This window comes from Schistocerca piceifrons, chromosome 1 (genome assembly GCF_021461385.2).
Source record: "Schistocerca piceifrons isolate TAMUIC-IGC-003096 chromosome 1, iqSchPice1.1, whole genome shotgun sequence".
Taxonomy (NCBI): Eukaryota; Metazoa; Arthropoda; class Insecta; order Orthoptera; family Acrididae; genus Schistocerca; species Schistocerca piceifrons.
In genome coordinates, this window is record NC_060138.1 from 1,230,453,916 (window position 1) to 1,230,476,134 (window position 22,219).

Here is a 22,219-nt window from a genome sequence, read left to right on the forward strand (position 1 = left end):
CTATCTTCACTTACAGTGAAAATGTGCTTAATTCATTAGACAAAAAATTGCAGGCAACTGGTATATTTTGTGATCTATCAAAGGCATTTGACTGTGTAAATCACAATATCCTTTTAAGTAAACTAGAATATTATAGTGTAACAGGAAATGCTGCAAAATGGTTCAAATCTTATATCTCTGGCAGGAAACAAAGGGTGTTATTAGGAAAGAGCTTGATACATGTCTATCAGGCATCATCCAACTGGGAACTAATTCCATGTGGGGTCCCACAAGGTTCCATTTTGGGGCCCTTACTTTTTCTTGTGTATATCAATGACCTTTCATCAGTAACATGACCAGATGCCAAGTTTGTTTTGTTTGCCGATGATACAAACATTGCAATAAATAGCAAATCAAGTGTAGTCTTAGAAAGATCAGCCAATAAAATATTTGTGGACATTAATCACTGGTTCCTAGCCAATTCTTTGTCACTAAACTTTGAAAAAACACACTACATGCAGTTCAGAACTTGTAAGGGGTGTCCCAAGAGTATATGTCTAACATATGATGACAAGAAGATAGAAGAAGTGGACAGTGTTAAATTCTTGGGATTACAGCTTGATAATAAATTCAATTGGGAGGACCACACCACAGAACTGCTGAAGCGTCTTAACAAATCTCTGTTTGCAATGCGAATTTTGTCAGACGTAGGGGATATAAAAATGAAAAAGCTGGCATACTATGCTTACTTTCATTCCATAATGTCATATGGGATTATTTTTTGGGGTGATTCATCAAGCCAAGCTAAAGTTTTCTGGGCACAAAAACGTGCAGTAAGAATTATATGTGGTGTGAACTCAAGAACATCCTGCAGAAGCCTGTTTAGGGAACTAGGGATACTAACTACAGCTTCCCAGTATATTTATTCCTTAATGAAATTTGTCATTAAAAATATATCACTTTTTCAAACCAACAGCTCAATTCATGGAATCAATACTAGAAATAAGAATAATCTTCACAAGAATTTAAAGTCACTTAGTCTTGTACAAAAAGGTGTGCATTATTCAGGAACACACATTTTCAATAACTTGCCAGCAGCCATAAAAAGCTTAACAACCAATGAAATTCAGTTTAAGAGAAGCCTAAAGGATTTATTGGTGGCCAACTCCTTCTACTCCATTGATGAATTTCTTAGTAAAACCAACTGATTTGTATATAAGTACAACATAACTTCTGCACAATTTCAGTGCAGTAATGTGTTCACTGAAAATTTGTGTGTGTGTGTGTGTGTGTGTGTGTGTAAGTATAATCTAACTTCTGCACCATTTCAGTGCAGTAATGTGTTCATTGTAAATAAGTATTACAGTAGTTGTATTACATGTTTATTACCTTATAAATAAATAAAAAACGTTTTTTATTTTAAATTCAGTGCATTAGTATTTGTAAAATGACTCTTAGTGTTCATTAAAAATGACGATCATTCCACTTGGGACCTGTGGAATGGTACATTAGTTTATTTGTTTTAGTTGTAAATATTTGTCATGTATTGTTGTTTTTCTGACATGTTCCACATCCAGGAGGACCTCCTCACTACGGATCAATTGGAATGAAAGTAAATCTAATCTAATCTAATCTAAGAAGCAGCGGTAGCTGTCGTGTATGAGCATAAGAGCACATGAACACCTTATCTTTCGACTCCTTGAGAATTTATTGGCTATTTTTCTTTGTAAGCTGTTAAAACATAATGTAGATGCGGTAATCTGTAATACACAGCACTAAATATATCGCGCTGTGCTACATTACTCCTCTCAGACTCGGTGAAACTTGACATCAGGGTCGTGAGCACACCTTCACCTATGCACGTTTTAAGGAGCTTCTGCACATGTGCAATTGGCGTGAGGTAATTGCCTTACGGACAAAATACATACGGATTTGATAAACAATGTGCGCAGTTCGCCGGCCGGAATGGCCGAGCGGTTCTAGGCGCTTCAGTCTGGAACCATACAACCGCTACAGTCGCAGATTCGAATCCTGCCTCGGGCATGGATGTGTGTGATGTCCTTAGGTTAGTTAGGTTTAAGTAGTTCTAAGTTCTATGGGACTGATGACCTAAGAAGTTAAGTCCCATAGTGCTCAGAGTCATTTGAACCATTTTTGTGCACAGTTCACGGCGTGCACTGCTAGCCCTTACCACTCATCTACAAGTAGTCGTTAATGCCACCATGTGTTAGCACACTGAAGCAGACTTTTATCCATTTCTGCTTGGCATAGATCCCGCTGGGCGGTAGCATACGCCAGGGATTTGACATTTCACTCACTATGTAATATATAATTCGATCGGACAGCAGCGTATATACTGATAGAAGAACCTGTTTTGTGGGATTCTGAATGAGATATATTGCCGTAAGTTTTGGATTCTATCAGATAGTAATCCATTTGAGGTTCTGGGAATCATAAAGGACATCATGTCGATTTTGAGACTGTGGCGTTTATTCATGCTTCTGACATCTGTTGATCTCATGGTGGGTAAAGTTTAATGTGTACTGTAGGCCCACATTGTACATTAACGGAAAGCTGTTTCACTGGTTCCTCTGATACTCACTAAAATATGGGGGTCAAAGAATGTGTGCTTTTGGTCTTTATGGGTGTCACTACCTAATTCGTATTCCAGTCAAGTGACTTTGTTGGTAGATAGTACTACTTGAATCTAATAATTTCCGCAAACGGCAATTTTTTTTTTTTTTTTTGGGAGTTGGTTGTTTACTGAGCAGGAATCAACTTTCTAGTACAGTGTCAACATGAACTCTGTTGAATCTGTATTAGGCGCAAAGAGAAAAAGAAATTACCAGGAAAAGTTAGCCGCAAAGGAAGTAGGGCCTCCAAGACAAGATCCGTTGTCTGAGAAAGTGACGAAATCAAAAAAGTGTGACTGTAAGCAAATATTTAACAAAGAGGTGTGTAATAAGCGTAAGTTGTTATGTGGGTGCAACGTAACAATGTCTGATTTTCAACCATTAAGTTAATTTGGTAACTAATACATGAATTAGGGATCCTGCACCTTTGTCCAAAAACAATATAAAAAGCACGAAAACTCCCACTAACTCAAAAATGCGAAACGGAGAATAGCGAAAGCGTAGACATTATTTCCTTCTTGTCATAAAATGTACTAAATTAGATAGAAAACAAAAAATTCCACAACAACAATTCTTCCTTTTTCAGACAAGTTATTCGTTATTGCAGTTGCCACTATTATTATTATTATTGACATTTGCTGAAATTGTATTAATATGTTGATGAGCATTACTGTTATACTGCGGACACTATTAATTTCTCACTCTCATATTTATCTGAATTTAAAAATTTGGGACCACACGGAAAGTATACCTATGAGCCGCCACTGCTAAGAAGAATAACAAAATAGCGCTATAAACCATGCACACGGAAAAGAAAAGAATGTATCTAGTTTATAAGCAACGTAGGAAGTCTTCAAGAGCTATCTTCCATTCATAATATGACATGTCGTGGGGCGAGAACTAGCGCCCGGTTAGGAACTGTCAGTTGATTCATTGTAAGGGAAAAAAAAGGACACACTACAAAGGAATTAGACAAACAAATGATTACAATTTCAGAAAAATTGGATGATTTGTTCAAGAGAAAGAGCTTCAGAAACTGAGCAAGTCAGTAACCCGTTGATCCATCTCTGGCCCCCATGAAAGCAGTTACTCGGCTGGTCATTGATTGATAGAGTTGTTGGATGTTCTCGTGAGGAATATCGTGCCGAAATGTGTCCAACTGGTGCGTTAGATCGTCAAACGTCCGAGATGATTGGACGGCACTGCCCATAATACTCCAAACATTCTCAAATGGGGAGAGATCTGGCGACCTTGATAGCCAAGGTAGGCTTGGGCGAGCACGAGAATACGCAGTAGAAACTCTCGCAGGTGCGGGCGAGCATTATCTTTCTGAAATGTAGCTCAGAATAGCTTGCTATGATGGTCAACAAAACGGGGTGTGTAATACCATCGACGTACCGCAATGCTGTAAGGGTGCCGCCGACGACAGAAAACCAGAAAAGAAATGGCACTCCAGACCATCACTCCTGGCTGCTGGGCCGTATGGCGGATGATACTCAGGCTGATGTCCCACTGCTGTCTGGGGCGTCACCAGACACGCCCTCACTGGCCATCGGGGCTCAGTTCTAAGCGGTACTCATTACTGAGGACAATTTCACTCCAGTGAATTAGATTCCAGGCCGAAGACGTGTCTGGAGACGTTGAGTTTACCCTATATGCTGTCAAGGTAGATCTTCAATGATTAGTACATGTCCAGCTAACGTAAACAGGTGTACTACTGTGCATTTTATCGTATACTGCGATTTTTAGGACGTAACAATGATCTGTGAGCGCTACATATATGGACATGCTCCTGTACACAAGGTGTTTGATTTTAAACATTTTATTTATGACGAACCTTTATACAATGTGCTACATTTTATCCAATAACATGGCATTGTGGTGTTTTTTTAAAAAAATTATCTTTTGATTAAATTATTATTCTTTTGTGAAGATTCAGAAATCTGTTGTGAGTTTTGCACCACTTCTTGGCGGGGAGATGTAAGACTTTTCAAAAACTTAATTACTGTATGTGATAGTTTATATGTCACCTGAAATCGTTTGTAGAAGGTGTAGCATTCTAAAGATTAAGAACAGAGTTCGCATTGCCACTTAATTTATTTGTGTCGTGATCATGTTCGATCACGACCGAATATAAGACACAGTAACTACGAACAGAGTAACTATGAACAGAGAAACCTATGGGAGCAGACAGAGCTGGAAATTTTATTTGCTATACTACACCACACATTTAAAAAATTGGATTTAAATCACAAACAAGGTAAATGCCAATGCGCCTTCTGCCTTAACTACGACGTTTGCCGATGTGCAGTCGCTCCCTGGTAGCTGTATGAAAACTATGAAAACACCGTTATTTCTGTTCCATTAATAGGAGATGGATGCCATGGAAATAAGCAGGCACTCATTTGAGAGCACAATAACCAATTTAATTACCTTAGTCAGTATTGCTAACAATAGGCTCCATAACGTTTCAATTTTCTATCTTGCTGGCTGTTTCTTTAAATAAAGTCCTTTAACATTTTCTAGATTTCATCTTAGCTGCACACATAAATTCTTACATAGCACTGAAACATAGTCATATTTTATAATAACTAATTAGTGATTGCGGAGCACGCCACATACGAGTCCGCCGTCTTTAAAAAATATATCAGGACTGTGGTAACACAAGAGGATTACAATTCTTCAGCTGTCAAAAAATAAGAAACACAAAATATCGCTATCTATACAATTTATGAACAACTCGTATTCAGCGACGTGGCGCGTAAGATATTCTTTGAAATATCAGGTGGTCGCTGCTCAACGACGATCTAAGAAATTTTTACACAAATTGTATGGCTTTTATGAGTCTGCATAGTTAAATTGTCGAATGTAAGTTTATTTAAGCTATCGAAACAGATACTAATATACAAGCGTGATATTCCAACTCAAAATGAACTAGTTTCATTACAAAAATTTTTAAAGACCTGAAAATGACAGCAAAGTTTGTCGAAACCAGTTTTTGAACATAAATAAATATTTATGAGATTTTGGCTTTAGAAAGTTTTTACCAAGTAAAATATATCGCTCCTTCTTACTTATCAGCATAGAAAATTCAAAGGCTTGCATTTTGGTACCACTGATAAAACATATGTTAAGCAGCAGTCATTGTCGAGTGAAGTGTAACTGTTGTACTTTGTAAGCATGATGGATCTTCAAATTAAATATTGAGAGAGCTAGTTGTCAGATGGTAATATTGAAATAAGTGACGGGTTAGTACAGGAATGTAGTTTTATCTTTGTACCAAGCATTAATACCACACATTAAATTCATCAAAGTACATAAAAATTAGTTATAAAACATTGCAAAACAAACACTTTCACTATTGCTGAACAAACTTACAGTCTCATGTCATTTGCATTAACAACAACTATGCACTAAAATTGCAGTTTCAGCTAGTTAACCATTCATCTATACATCTTCTTATGCGTGGAATGCTTTTGTAGTAACTACATGATCTGAATGCCCACCAACTGAAAATGCTGTTTGTTGATACATCAAATGTAAGTTGTCCATACCAATAACAAAAGCCTCTGGGTGGGTGGAGTTGTTGATAAATGTTTTCCCCAGTATCATTATCATAGCCAGCCTTTGTTCAGTTGGCAGTCTATCAAGGATCCCTCTAAAAGAACTAAGTTCATCATTATTAACTATGCACTTCGTGTCTCTAAGTAAGCCTTCAACAAAATAGCATACTAAACACTAGTAATACAGATTTGTATAGGTATGTTACATCAACTACTTGCTAGTGTATGAACATTATATTGCTATACAAAATGTTTGCCATCTTTTTCTGGTAGTGCCTAGCATTACAGTAACCCTCATGCTAGGGTATTAACTTTATATTACAGTACAAAACGTTTGTCATCGTCTGCTGATGACATTAACATGGTCTGTCACATTTTGATTTTCTTCAAACTTGGGAATCTTCTTTCTTTTTTGTTATTCATGTCAAGTTATGGTTGGAAACCACTAAGCAAAGTAATATGATAGGCAGGCAGTGCAGTGACAGTTGACAGTTTCAAACAAATATGCAGCTAGAACTAAAACAGTATGTGACAATACCTGATAGTAGGTGTCAGCTATTGAATGTTAAATAGTTTCTGTCATTAGAAGCTGACAGTGTGTATGTGCAGGGGATGTCAGCTACTGGATCTCAAACAGTATTCTGCATGTGCAGTGGGTGTCAGTTACTGGGGCTGTGTGTCGAAGTGCATGTACAGACATCAGCCAGTCTAACCACAACGTTCACTAAGCTAGTCGAGACTCCTTTTAGCAAGTTCAGACTTGTTCTAGCAAGCAGCCTGTGACTTATCTATTTAAGACTTATTCCCAAAATGCAGTGGGCGTCAGCTACTTGGAGTGTCAGCTTCTGGAGGTGTCACTGGGATGTGGGACATGTGGTTTTATTGTACAATACAGACAGCAGATTTTAGCATTACCAGCAGAACATGACAAACGTTTTGTGCACCAAAGTAAAGTTAATACCATAGCATAGGGTAGCTATAACGTTTGATTAATTCCAAAAGCATAACTACCATTGTTTTCCACCTGTGTTAATATGTATTACTACTGTCCTGTTTGCTGTTTCATCGAAGTGTCGTATAATTTCCGCTGTGTAACAGTAGATGATGGCAACATTTTGAACTGCAGGATGAAGTTATTGTCCTGGAAGGTGGGCACTACAAGCTTTTGACGAATTAAGATATTGGCTAACATTGTTTACACTGGTAATTCTCATTGATAAGTGCTGTTTAAGATTTAAATTAGATCAGTAGTAGCATTCATATGTATTTTTCAATGTTATAGAACTAATTTTTACACACTTTGATGAATTTAATGTGTAGTATCAATGCATGGTTCAAAGATGGATTACACTCATCTATTAACATACAATTTATTTTGGCAGTTCCAATTAGCGAGTTGTCTGTATTTTAATAAGTTATACAGACAATTTAGATTTGTAAATATTTAATTTGAAGGTCCATTATGATTATAAAGTTCAACAACTAAATTTTGGTCTTCAACAAGTGCTGCTTAATTTATAACTTTCATCAGAAGTGTCAATATGCAAGCCATATGTATTTTTTTAAATCTTACAGTACAAGTAAAGTGCAACAGATGTTGACTCATGTGTTTTGTGCTCAATATCTTACATACTTTGAGAAATACTATATTTTTATTTAGGAGTAAAGTTTGAATTTTCATTTCTGATAAAATATCTCTAATTGTGTGTGTGTGTGTGTGTGTGTGTTTGTACTAGAAACGATTACTTATAATGATAATTAATTTTATTTCAGTGTCACAGATCGTATTTTCGAGTTATGTACCCTTCATTTCTATTTTGTTCCACCATTATCAATGATAATATTTTATTGCTCTTGTGTTGCACCACCACCGTCTTTGGTCATGTATGTTTATATCTTATACTCAGAGAATAACAAAGTTATATTTGTGTGTTACGAAAATACACAGTTTAAGTGATGCACCACAGTAAAGATCTAGTCGAGAGACTGTATTCTTTCCTCCCTAAAGCGACTTTTCTTAGTTTGTCTTTTAGCTGCATTGTATGTGAGTGTGTTCATTAGAGACTTGGTCTTATATAGAAACTGATTATTTGAAATACAGTTTTAAAGAGCCTTGGAATCATACTTTCAGTTGATAAATATTGCAGAATTCCACGAAAGCTGTTTTGCAGATAACTTCTGACAGCCCAATCTCAAACGCAAATAAAAAGTTACATTAGGCTTTTAATAATATGTATTATATTTCGCAGTGTTGAATATAATGCATCATCTTCGTTCCTCTTAAAATTATGCTTGCTAATGTGAAATAATGCCGAGAAACTTGATGCCAGTTCGTGTATGAACCTTCTTATAGCATAGCTGCAGATTGAAATATCAACAAGTTTTATGTATTTCAGACATGGAGATACCATGGTAACACTTGAAAAACACCATAGAACAAATTAGGATTAAAATATTTAATTTGAGGCTTCTTTATGCCTTGTCACAAGTATAGTTCTTTATGGAATTAATTACATTCTTCCACTAGCTGGTAGTAATGCACACTGCATGTTTGCCTGCTTAACATAGTAAGCCCATTTCTAAGCTTGGTTAGATTAGTTTTAGTACATATTTGTGATTAGGCCTAAACATGAAGTTTAATTGCCTGTTAGGTTAAATCTAAATTTGGCTCAGAAGGGGGTAAATTATGCTGCCACAAAAGTATTTGGTCAGTTAACATTTCTTAATGGCAACTCCTTCTACTCATTAGATGAATTTTGGAATATAGTAAGTGGGTAATTTCCCCAAACCCACAAAAAATTAAGTGTCATGTAATATTTTGTGCAATGTAATATCTTGTAAGGAGACCTTTTATTAACCTGACACGTTCCACGTCATTACAAAGTATCGTATTCAGGATCTATGGAACAAGTACGAATCTAATCTAATCTATCTGTATAGCACGTTAAATTTAATCACATGTGTTTAGGCATGAAAATAGCATTGGGGCACTTAAAATGAGAATTCACGACAATGTTTCAGCAACGAAGTTGATGGATGTGTGTGTGCAAAATAACTTAACCCTTGGCATAAGCATTGCGTTTTTTGTATGTTGCTGACGTATTTTTTCAGTTGTTTTAAATACAGAAAGAACACTACGACACATAAAAAACATACTTCAAAGGCAAGATTGCATTTAAATATTTATTTTGAACTGATGGCCAGTTTCAACAGTACTTTGCTGTCATCTTCGGATCTCATCTTTTTCAACATTATGATATATAGTTTGCCAATGGGATATTTTAAATGTGAAATTGTAACTGTCAAAACATATGCATAATTTTGAAAAGGTTGAGATCTGATGATGACCAAAAAGTTCTGTTGAAATCTGCCACAAACTGAAAATAAATATTTAATTGTGATCATTGCTCTGAAGCATTTCTTCAAATACTACAATCTGCAAATCGCCCCCTGATCGGAATATCTGTGATACATAAAAGGCATGCCTTAACAGTGCAGAATACCATATTACCTGAATTAGCTGTGATTGTGGAAAAAGATGAACAAATTGCCGACACCTCGAGAAACGCCAAGCATCTGGAGAAATAAATAGAGACTGTGGAAAAGAGTGATCATTTTTGACACCCAGTTTAATGAGTAGCCTCCCAGCTCCATTGTGAATTTTATTGTGCTGGAAGCAAAAATATTGTTGGAGCATATCCTCATCTAATAATTTACCTTGTAAACTCATTGGGTCTCATGATTTTATGTATACTTGTATCTCTCGTGCAGTACGAATATCTATGGAGTGAAGATAACACATAGTGCAAGTGGACAACATCAAATCTAAATAATCACTTGACACTGATATGAGTCTGTTGTTTATATTTTACATGTTTAGACATTTATTTTTTTAGCAATGGCGCTGAATTCATGCTGCTATAAATGCAAACTGAAATTCAAAAAAAGAGGGAATAATACTTTTCGTAGGTATTATAGTTATTATACTAGTCGAAGGCGCTGTATGAGTTGATTAACATCGAGACACAGTGTCATGACGGCGTAAAATCGTAGGGATAATTTATGTGACATAAATTTAAATAAGTGTGCTGCCAATCAATCCATTGAATGTATAAACATTAGAACAGTGTATATTTGTATTATGCAGTTTTCCAAACATTGGGCTTGTTTTATATTATTCGTGAAGTTTCTACGACGTGATTAATCATTATACGCGATTAACATTTTAGTATCAGTAAGGATTAAAAAAGTTGTGCGAGAAAATAAAATCGGAAGAATTTAGTTCCTAAAATATTTAAAAACCGAATATCGTTAATTTGCTGGTTGTTACGGTTCTGAATTCGAAGTTTTTCGGCACATTTTCAAACTTGCACATCAAGAAACCATTTCGCAGTTCCAGTGCTGCGGAATTTATTAACTTCGAGATTCAGCAAATACAATGTTCACTGAAGTGTAAAAAATAGAGGTTGTTTTCTTTTAAGCAAAAAATTTCTGCCGACTTATGACCTGTGCATTTGCATTTATCTTTCCAAAGCTTTAAGCCAATTTCTTGTCAGATATCCAACGGAAATTGTTAAGATGCGTATGAATCACGTGTGCAGAATCCATAATAGTTTTAATCGGGTTCTGTCTGTTCTAGATATTCAATAACATTTAAAGTCTGCAGGACGGTTACGCGCAAAGGTTATGCCACGTTGTAGTCACTGTGCCTGAAGGAGTCGATGTATGTTAGCAACATCTGTGCATCTGAACACTCACTCCATACATAATTTATCTGTATCAATAATATACGTATATGTTGCACGTCATTTTATGCGTGGTGGCGACATTCAGTTATCACACGGCGATGGCCAAAGAGGCAGAAAACTGCCTTATGGCCTAATAAATAATTGTTGCAGAACATATGGAATACATAATACTTAATTTTAGGCTAACTGCCTTAATTGCATCCTCGTGAAGTATTTACCATTTCCTCTGAAACAAGTTGAGAAGACAAGTTTTCCGTATGAAAATGGAAATGACGAACAGAGTATAAAGGCTCGAAATACGAGCATGGTGAATTCGTGTGCCTCGGAAAAGCTACATAAATTGCGGCAGTGAACAATGTGGACGAGTGGTTCCATTTAAGACGAGGCAGAGCCTCGCAGAAGTTGTAATTAATGTGTGTTGTACCTCTTGTTAAATGAGCGGTAGCTAACTCGCTAATTTTGTGAATAAACTTCTTGAAACAGTGAAAGAGCGGCCACCCCTCTGTTCCGTCTCTGGGTGGCTTTCCTTCGCAGCGTCTTGGCCTGGGGGAGACGGGTGTAACTTCGTGGGCACTACTTTCTGCTTCCGACGCAGATTAATGCGGCGCTGAAGCTTCACAATGGCCGCGTGAGCACTCAGAAGCTCTTCAAATGTAAAGAGAAAAAGAGCATGCCGAGAAACCCCCGCGTTGGAATGCGAGCTCGATTCAGTACATTCCCTTCTTCCGCATATTCAAACATCTGCACGTTCCAGAGATACTGAGCATCACGCGCTAGACCGCATTGAAATTTTATGGAGTTTCTTCCCCCATTTATTTTGAAATAACTACTGTTACTTAGGGAAGCTCTCCTGTCATCATGGCGTGAGTAATAAATCAATATGTCATGTGGTCTGCTTGGCTGGGAAACCTCGATGGGTAGGTTCAGTTGCCTAATTGGAAAGCTTTTTATTTCCCTTGCGCACAACGTCACCTTTCTTTCGCTTAGGGTGAAGATTCTGATAAGTGTATCTGTTCAGTAAAACGAGGGAGGGGTGTATGTCAACGGTGTGGCCGTCCTGTTTCTATAGTTTGGCGATTACGATGACGGCCACATACAATGGACGGATCACCGTGAAGATGTTACATGCCCTCCTGAGACACTGCGAAGAGATCTGGGATTCTACTAAGGGCCTTGGCACAAAGTATAACGGTGATTGATACGCTAAATATGCTTCCCTGCTGGCAAGTAAAACTGCAAACTAGGAAGGATACAGAATAAGGAATTTTACTTATTGTTCGTTTACAATATAATAGGAAGAATACATGATTAAAAAAATCATTAGAGGTAAACAAAATGCAAGACTTTCTTACCACCTCTGTCAGCGACAATGCCGCTAATATGCCTGAGCATCAAGTCTCAGCGTGGATGTCAGATACGGGTACGTAATTACATGCTGCTTCAGTCACAATGGCTTGTGAGCAGTGGCATGCCGATTTCTCGGCAACCTATGACCAGATGTTTTCATTGAGTGGCACACTTCGAGAACGGGTTGGCTAGGCTGTGGTGGAACAATGGAACAATCTCTGTCACGAGATATGACAGAACGGTATGGGCAACATGTCATGTGGTGTTGTGTTTCTTGTTGGAGGGGGGGGGGGGTGTGTGTGGAAAAAGATGGTCATAGAAATGGGGAGGAGGCAATGAACAGAGACAGGGGGAGAGAGAGCGTGCGGAATGAGATGGAGAAAGAGGAGGGAGGCGATGATGAAGAGAGAAAGAGGGATGAGGTGATTACAGAGAGGGCAGAGAGAGAGAGAGAGAGAGAGAGAGAGAGAGAGAGACAGGGGGGCAGGAGGAGATGGAGATAGAGAGAGTGGGAGGAGGTGATGGACAAAGTGAGTTGGAAGAAGGAGAAGATGGAGGAAGAGGGGGTAAGGAGGAGATGAACAGAGACAGGGGAGAGAAGGAGATTAGGACGTATATCCAATTCCAATACCTATGAGAAATGCGTCTTTTCTGTTTTCTTATTTTTCCATTTAAACAGAATGAGCCACAGCAACTTGTGGCCAGGTACAGGTAGTCTATATAAATAAAAACATAAATGTTGGTTTGCTCAGAATCATAAATCATCGAATGTTCTTGATCGATTGCTTTGCTATTTCTAGTAACAACGTTATCCTATCACAAAATTTATATAAATTTATGTATTAAATATATTTAAAAAGTAGGTAAATAAAACACGCACTTATACAACTGGAACTTTGTGTCGAAATTTCAAAGCAGTCGATCGAAAACTTTCGGAAATTTGCCATTAGGAATATCTATATTTTCGATATAAGTACAAACGATTTTCGTTTCTTCAAAATCACAAGTCTCCAAAATTTCTTCATAGATTGCTCTGAAATTTTGACACAACGCTCCATTTGAATAAGCACGAGATTTTATATGCCTATCAGAGCACCACATATAATGTACATATATATATATATATGTAATAATTATAACGGGAATCTACATAAAAATGTAAATGTTATTTGTTCAAAATATTAAATCTCCGGAAGTTTTGCATTGACTGCTTCGAAATTTTTACGCAACGTTGAATTCGAATACGCGCGTGTTTTGTATATCTTTTTAAAACTGTATGTAATGCACAAATAAATAAATACGTGAAATATAACGTGGTTGAAAAGTTATTCACTAATTTACTTCATTTTTTACAGAATACGCCAATGAACATTCAAACGGACATAGGCTGTACATTTTAACAGAGCGTAGGGGAGCGACGCGGGAGACCCACGCCACCTTACTAGGCAAGGACCTAGTGGAGGTGGTTTACCATTGCCTTCCTCCGACCGTAATGGGGATGAATGATGATGATGAGGACGACACAACAACATCGTCATCTCGAGGCAGGAAAAATCCCTGACCCCGCCGGGAATCGAACCCGGGAGCCCGTGCTCGGAAAGCGAGAACGCTACCGCGTGACCACGAACTGCGGACACACACACACACACACACACACACACACACACACACACACACATATATATATATATATATATATATATATATATATATATATATATACATATATCAGTGTGTGTTTAAAATATATAATAGTGAAATGTTGTTAGTAAACAGGAAAGTTGTGTTTACGTCTTATCGGATTATAATTAGAATTCTACTACAGAATCTGAATTTGCAATAACAATAAAACATAAACAAGGCTCGAGGTGAGAGAGAAGGAGAAAAAGAGGAGACGGACAGAGGAGTGGGAGGAAATGGACGTAGGAAGCGGAAAGAAAGAGATGTACAGACATAGAGGCACGATTAGATGGAGAGAGGTATGAGGAGATGGAGAGAGAGAGAGAGAGAGAGAGAGAGAGAGAGAGAGAGAGAGAGAAAGAGAGAAAGAGAGAGAGAGAGAGAGAGAGAGAGAGAGGGTGCCAGAGAGGAGGAAGGAGGAGAAGATAGACAAAGAGAGCCACAGAAGCAAGTGACCAGGAACAGCTAGTAAAAAGATAAATTTGTCAGAATCGAATATCAGTTTAAGAGGAGTTATAACGGGGAAATAATTTTTCACATTTTCTGATTTTTATCTCATTATAAAATTTGCATTTTTCCGAAACAATTATATTTCACATGGGAAGGATTTTAGTTTTTTTTTTAATATGATCTTCACTAGTTGAAAACCTTAAAATTTTTACGTGCACTACTTCAATATCTAATAAAATGGGTACTTTTTTATACAGAAGGCTGTAGATTGCTGTGTTATATAGATCATGTCCAGAAGAGGATGGGCACCGGGTTGAGGAAGTTGAAACGATGTTTGAGAGCAAGAAACTTTCTGATGGGAAAACCATAAGAGACAGGCTGAAAGACAAAATGATTGATGAACTACAGCGTTAGTATGGGACGGCCATTAGAAATAACACTGAGGATTTGTTGAAAATGAAGCAGGCAGTGTGGGCTATGCGCTACCCACGTCCACAGAGTGTCAACTGATGAAAAACCAGTACACCACCTTTGCTCTCCTTGACCTGATTCATGGTGCAAGTACCGCAATGTCCAGTACTCACATAGTTCATACAGCCATAAACATTCCATCTCAGCAGAGTCATGGATATCATAAAACCTATTTACAGAGACCTGGCAAATCCTGAATTGCTGAAGAAGTTTCTGCATGGTCAGACACAAAATCCCAATGAGTCGTTCAATAATCTTATATGGACTCGCTTAACAAAAAATGCTGTTATTGCTTTTAATGATAGCAAAATTGGTAGGATGAAAGTGCTACAGCATATGGGAATTAATCCTGGAGCAAACTGCATCAGAGGACCTGAACGGATGGACAATGTCCGCATTGATAAAGCAGACTATGCAGAATAGTTGGCCACTAAGAAGTCCAGAAAGAAGAAAAGAAGAAAAAACTTGGAAAAAGATCAAGAGGATGGTGCAGGGTGCTTCTGAGTGACTAAAAATAAAAAATTAAGCCTATATTAATTGAGTTAGTCTTTTGAAACTTAAGAAGCCGTTCCTCAAAATTGACGTTTTCTGTTGCATTTTTCCTTAAATCTCAAAAACCACTTCGAGCAGAGTATTCAAATTTTCAGCGAATAACAACATACATATCCTGAGTCTACTGAACCAAAAGAAGAACATAATGTTATGTATAATTAAAATTATTGAGGATAACGTACAAAAAAGTACGCAAAATTTTAACCGTGTAATTAAAAAATTGTATTTCCGAAAGAAGTGTCTGAAATGCAATTATTGTACTTCAGTAGACTCAGAACATAAAGTTGAATGTCCTGTAAAAGTTTCATGTCAATGGCTACAGTGGTTCCTGAAATACAGGGAAGCCAAGTCACTAAATTTAACATTGTCAGGGTAGGGCGCTCCAACTCCCCTTAAGGGTTACGAAGTTTTTGCTGTAGGTCTGGAGTATACCCTTGTACAGATGTGGAAAGAGGATGAAAAATGATCGGGCGAGAAGAGAACAGAGTCTTTTGAAATGTGTTGCTGCGGAATTATGCTGAAATTTAGATGGTTAGACAGCATATAAAATAAGAAGGTACGTAAACGAAATGGGGAGAAAAGGAATTTATGACAGAAGTTGAGGAAAGGAAGGGATCTGTTAATACACTCTCTGACAAAAAATACGACGTATCGCGAAGGAATAATCCGAATGGGACAGAAGTCGGTAAACATGAGGTATTTGCACAGACAAACGAATGATTAAGATTTCAGGAAAACTGGATGATTTATTCAAGAGAAAGAGCTTCGGAAATTCAGCAAGTCAGTAACGCGTTGGTGCAAATCTGGCTATTATGCAAGAATTGTTGGATATCTTTCTGAGTGACATCGTGTCAAATCCCGAGCTGGTTGGACGACTCTGCACATAATGCACGAAACGTTCTCAATTGGGGAGAGATCCGGCGACCTTGCTGGCCTATCTAGGGTTTGGCAAGCACGAAGACAACCAGTGAAGACTCTCGCCGTGCGCGGGCGGTGTTATCTTGCTAAAATGTAAGCACAAGGTAACTTGTTATGAAGGCCAACGAAACGGGACTTAGAATGTCGCCGACGTAACGGTGCTGCGAATGACAACCAAAGGTGTACTGCTATGAAAAGAAATGACCGTAGGACAAGAGACAATCAGCTTGATGTCCTACCTCTGTTCAGGGCGTCTACAGACAAGTTTTGGGCCTGGAATCGCATTGATTGGAGCAGGATTGTCTTCAGTGATGAATCCCGCTTCGAACCGAGCCCAGACAGTCAGCGAACATGAAATTGTAATCATTTGTTTGTCTGTATAGGTACATCTCATCTACCGATTTCCGTCCCATTCGGGTAATTGCTTGGTAGTTCGTCGTTTTCCTTTTCTCTTAAAGTGTGTTAAGCAAAGAATCTAGTTATAGATCACTGAAACCGCCTTTTGTATTAGGCCAAATGTATTTGGTTAAGATATAGAATGGAACCCATTTCCAAATATGAGCAAACGCCGATGTACCTCAAAATACAGTGAACTGGCTGCCCAAGGGTTGTTGTTGTTGTTGTTGTTGTTGTGGTCTTCAGTCCTGAGAATGGTTTGATGCAGTTCTCCATGCTACCCTATCCTGTGCAAGCTTCTTGATCTCCCAGTACCTACTGCAGCCTACATCATTCTGAATCTGCTTAGTGTATTCATCTCTTGGTCTCTCTCTACGATTTTTACCCTCCACGCTGCCCTCAAATACTAAATTGGTGATCCCTTGATGCCTCAGAACATGTCCTACCAACCGATCCCTTCTTCTGGTCAAATTGTGCTACAAACTTCTCTTCTCCCCAATCCTATTCAATACTTCCTCATTAGTTATGTGATCTACCCATCTAATCTTCAGCATTCTTCTGTAGCACCACATTTCGAAAGCTTCTATTCTCCTCCTGTCTAAACTATTTATCGTCCATGTTTCACTTCCATACATGGCTACACTCCATACAAATACTTTCAGAAACGACTTCTTGACAAATCTATACTCGATGTTAACAAATTTCTCTTTTTCAGAAACGCTTTCCTTGCCATTGCCAGTCTACATTTTATATCCTCTCTACTTCGACCATCATCAGTTATTTTGCTCCCCAAATAGCAAAACTCCTTTACTACTTTAAGTGTCTCATTTCCTAATATAATTCCCTCAGCATCACCCGACTTAATTCGGCTACATTCCATTATCCTCGTTTTGCTTTTGTTGATGTTCATCTTATATACTCCTCTCAAGACACTGTCCATTCCATTCAACTGCTCTTCCAAGTCCTTTGCTGTCTCTGACAGAATTACAATGTCATCGGCGAACCTCAAAGTTTTTATTTCTTCTCCATGGATTTTAATACCTATTCCGAATTTTTCTTTTGTTTCGTTTACTGCTTGCTCAATATACAGATTGAATAACATCGAGGAGAGGCTACAACCCTGTCTCACTCCCTTCCCGAAGAGTAAGGACCGACAATCTGAAAGATTAAACGGCCTCAGTACACTACACTCTACATAGAGTCTGTATTCATTCATCGCGTATTGCAGCCTACTTCGATTAATAAAAACCTGCATTACAATGACATCCTACAGTTCCGCTTCTGATAGCATTAAATAAATACATGCACTTCATGTTTCTTTTAATTTTAAAACAAAATTTTTCCCAAAGAAAGTTATTTGTAATAAAGCTCGTGATAAAATTACAAGTATGTTACCGAATTAAATTTATGCACTACATACGAACATCGTTGAGTAGCCGGAAAATGGAATCTATAGTAAATGAATGCGATATTGACAGATTGCTATAAAGAATTACCTTCTGTTACAGTCGAAAATAAGAAGAATTTGCGTTACATACAAATCCATAAGATGAACCCGAACTCTACCGACAAAAATTCGTGTTTTTCGGACTGACGATATTTTGTTTTTAATTAAGTGATTTTGCTAACGCCTCTACATTTGACACCATTTCTTAGCGCACTCCCAAATATCATTTAGTTGACATCGTATCAGATACTCATTGCCGGTGATGAGCGTTTATTTTATAATCTTGTATCTTAGAAAATATTCATGTGATTGTGGCTCTATCATTTTATGTAGTCCCTTCATACGAGTTATACTGAAGTACGAATTTTTCTTATTTTTTATTATTTTGTAGCGAGCAATTTTTCATTCATCTAATACTTTTGTGTATTTACATTGTCAATGAATATCAATTAATGTTTGCCTTTCACATTTTATCTTTCTCGATCTGACTGTAGATTTTTTCGGATATGTAGCAATGCCTGGTAACCGCTGTTATGCAGCTACATCCTTTGTCAGTTTGGTGCTCTTCGTTTAGATATGAAAAGTAATTTTTTTCCTTTATCAAGTAGTCCACCATTGGGTATCTCACTTGCACGGCATTTCGCTTCACTGCTATTTACATTTCGTGCAGCTGCCTCGGGCTATTTGTACACAAGTGCCTCTTAATTTAAAAGTTGTTATCTCGTTCCGAAAAACAAAGAGAGTTCGTCAGAGAGAAATCTGTGTATTTCTCCGTGAATTACGCTGCGGTTCTTGACCCAGACTCAAGAACTTGAGTTTATTCTACTCGCAGCCACCCCAGTACTGCTTCCGTCCCTTTACGGAAACAAAACAAAAACTTTTCTCTTTTATATGACCTGAGAGTACTAAAACATTGGTCTCGGCGCCTTACTTTCAGTCCCAATATGACACTCCTCTTAGCGTTAACTGCTGGCAATTTGTATTTTAACATTTTATGCGACATTTCAGCTTCGTAAACTCGACGAGTCAAATCCAGTAGATCATAATAAGAGGAACGATATATTTAAATAAAAGTATCACTTAGGAATCTACATCCACTATGAAAATATTGCTAATTACGAGATTTTTTCATCTTTGTCTTCTTTTGCCTTATGTACTCTGTACAAATATTTTCGATGGTCCAGAATATTTTTTTTGTTCTGTTCTATATTAGGAAATGTGACTATGATTTACTCTGTTAATGTTGCTACATCAATATCTTTCAATTGATGGTTTAAAATTTAAATGTATGTTTGTCTTTTTTGCAATGCATTTGTGAAATGTGCTGCGTAAAATGAAATGTAATATACAGCACTGTTGTGTGGACTGTGACGTGAGGGAGACATCTACAACTGCAGCCGAACAATAAGTTAGATGTGTGCAGTGTCGTGGCGTGGACGTGCGTGTGTCTTGTATTCGTCTAGACAAAAAACGCACAAAAATCTATGGTAGCGTTCTTATTCTTCGGTCACGGTCTAAATTGAATTTCGAGGTGGACGTTATGAAACAAAACATTGGACTGTGAATACTGGGAGCTTCTTGGATTGTTGTAAACAGCACTGACAATGTACAATGAACAGTGACTTTCGTTGTTAGAACCGAACTGTTTGCAAGTAACTGTCTTGCGGAAACTAGGGTAAATCTTTTTCAGCGTAAAATCTGTGTATTTTTCAACTTGGCTGATTTCTGGTAGCATGTTCATAAAGTGTGTCATATAAAATTAAGTGCAATATATTATTTAGGTTAGTGCAAATTACATATTTTTGTCTGGAATATGCTGTAATGAATACGGAATTATACTATAAAATATTTTAGTTCAAAACAATTTTATCAATGAGTTAGTTGTTGGTTTCATTTAAGCAGTAGCTGGTCTTTATATCAGTACGGTAGTTTCATTTATTACCAAATCTTGAACGACATTCATGTGACTATCGTGAACAGGAAACGTACTGAATCCAGTCGTCATTTTCATTAGTTCAGTAGAGATTTCACGACACCTAACACATTCATGAGCAGCCCATTCATCAAAGTTATTTTCGAAATCTTCTACAATGTCTGCATCTGATGAACATGACGAGCTTGAAAGTTGTTCGTTGTAAATATAAAAAACTGTAATAATTATTAGTGGCCTGGTGAAAATCGTGCGGAAATGTGTAAAGCTCCATATCTGACAATGCTATAGTTATCTATACATTTCTCTAAAAACTACAAGGCAATCGAGTGAAACTTTATTGCCTTTATCATAAAATCTGATATGCAGTCGTACAACTTCTATTATGAAAACCCGTATTCCGACATGTCAGTATTCTAACTTCTCTGGAACCCCCAACTATTGGACATGTCAGTATTCTGATAGAGAACAAAAACGGAAATTAATTACTCTTCCTGCAAATCATGAAAAATCAGTTCTCTAGTATCTGACTGCGAATTTTAAAATATTCTCTAACGTCTCCTAAGAATTATGCTGCAATGCTCCTTACGCGATAGACAATTTACCTCTTCTTGCCGGTGCAACTGCGTAACGAGCAGCATGCTAAGATAATTCGGAAGAAATACTGCAATCCAGGCTGCGACCTCATCTGTCACGCGGGTTCTCTATACCGCAGTCTGCGTCCGACTACTGTCAACAACGGTTCGCTCGCTACCGCTCGCGATAATAATATCTCAGACTCAGAGTTTGTTTATGCACACCACAGCAGAATCAGTGGCCAACTTACCAAAAAATATTAACGTCTAAATTTCAGGCTACTTGCAGTATTTTTGTTTTTTAGTTTCTTCAGTCTGTTTTTCTCTTCACTAGTATTTTCCTTTTGTAATGTTTCTGCTCGTGTTTCGTTTCTTTTCTTTTCTCATCCCTCTTTCTCTTTATAGTTTCAGTATTTTCAGTAGAGTTTAGCTCTGTGGATGCTGTTGCTGCCGTCCACTTAAAGGTCATAATTTTGTCAACATAGGAAATAGCTGAAATTTCTCACAAGAGTTTTGTCTGTGTTGGCTTAGGAGTAGTCAGATTTAAGGTTGTAATCTTAGAAGTTTTAGGTTTTGTAGGAGTGGAGTCCAAAGTTGTGCCAGTGAAGGAATATGACTTGTGCAGGTATCTCTGCTCTTCTGATGTGTTACGGATCACTAGGTCTTTGGATGAGCTTTGAAGTGGTTAGTTGGCCTTTGGGTGAGAGTCTGCTCTTCCATTTGTCAGCACAGACGTATCTTCCGACAAATAACAACAGCCAGGACCGTCTTTTGTGGGATTATTTCACAGGCCTTGAAGCTAAATTTCATTATGCTCAATTTCTGCCACATTGAAATAAGTGGTCCATTTCTCCCAAATAACACTGATCCATTTCTCCCTATTGTCAGCGAGAGATGGAGCAGACTCACTTCCATCTCCGGGTAGCGAAATCGGCGATCATTTTAAATTAATTTCATCCCTACACATCTGTCAAGCTTGTAGTAAAAATCCATATTGTTCAAACTAAGCCTTCTTACTGAAATTATGCAACTACACGATGAAACTTTGCGGCTTATCAGAAAAAATGTGCTATTTCTCCAGAACTAACACGAAAATGAAACTCATTTCCACTTAATTTGGTCACAAAATAGCTTTCTCGCAAGTAGGAGGAGTTGCTATGTTGCAGCGCGTTTGTGAAATACGCCACTGGTCTGTCTCACCCAGTGGCCTAAATCTCCCGGACTTACCCTAATGTATTGTAAAATACTTATCTTGTCTGCAAATTGATGAACGGCCGCGCGCGTTAAAACTTCAAATGTCGTTAACGAACGTTCAAAAAAATTTATGATATGGGGCATTGTTTTTGTCATAACTCTGAATTCACGATCATGATTGCTAAAAGCGGACGGATAGTAGTTTCGCGATCGGCGATTCAAGGTGAATTTTATGCTGTCATAAAACTATGTACGGAACGTTAGCAGTCGAATCGTGTGTGTAAAAGATATTACTGACGTGCACATACGAAACTAGGTTAATACAGTAACGGTTAC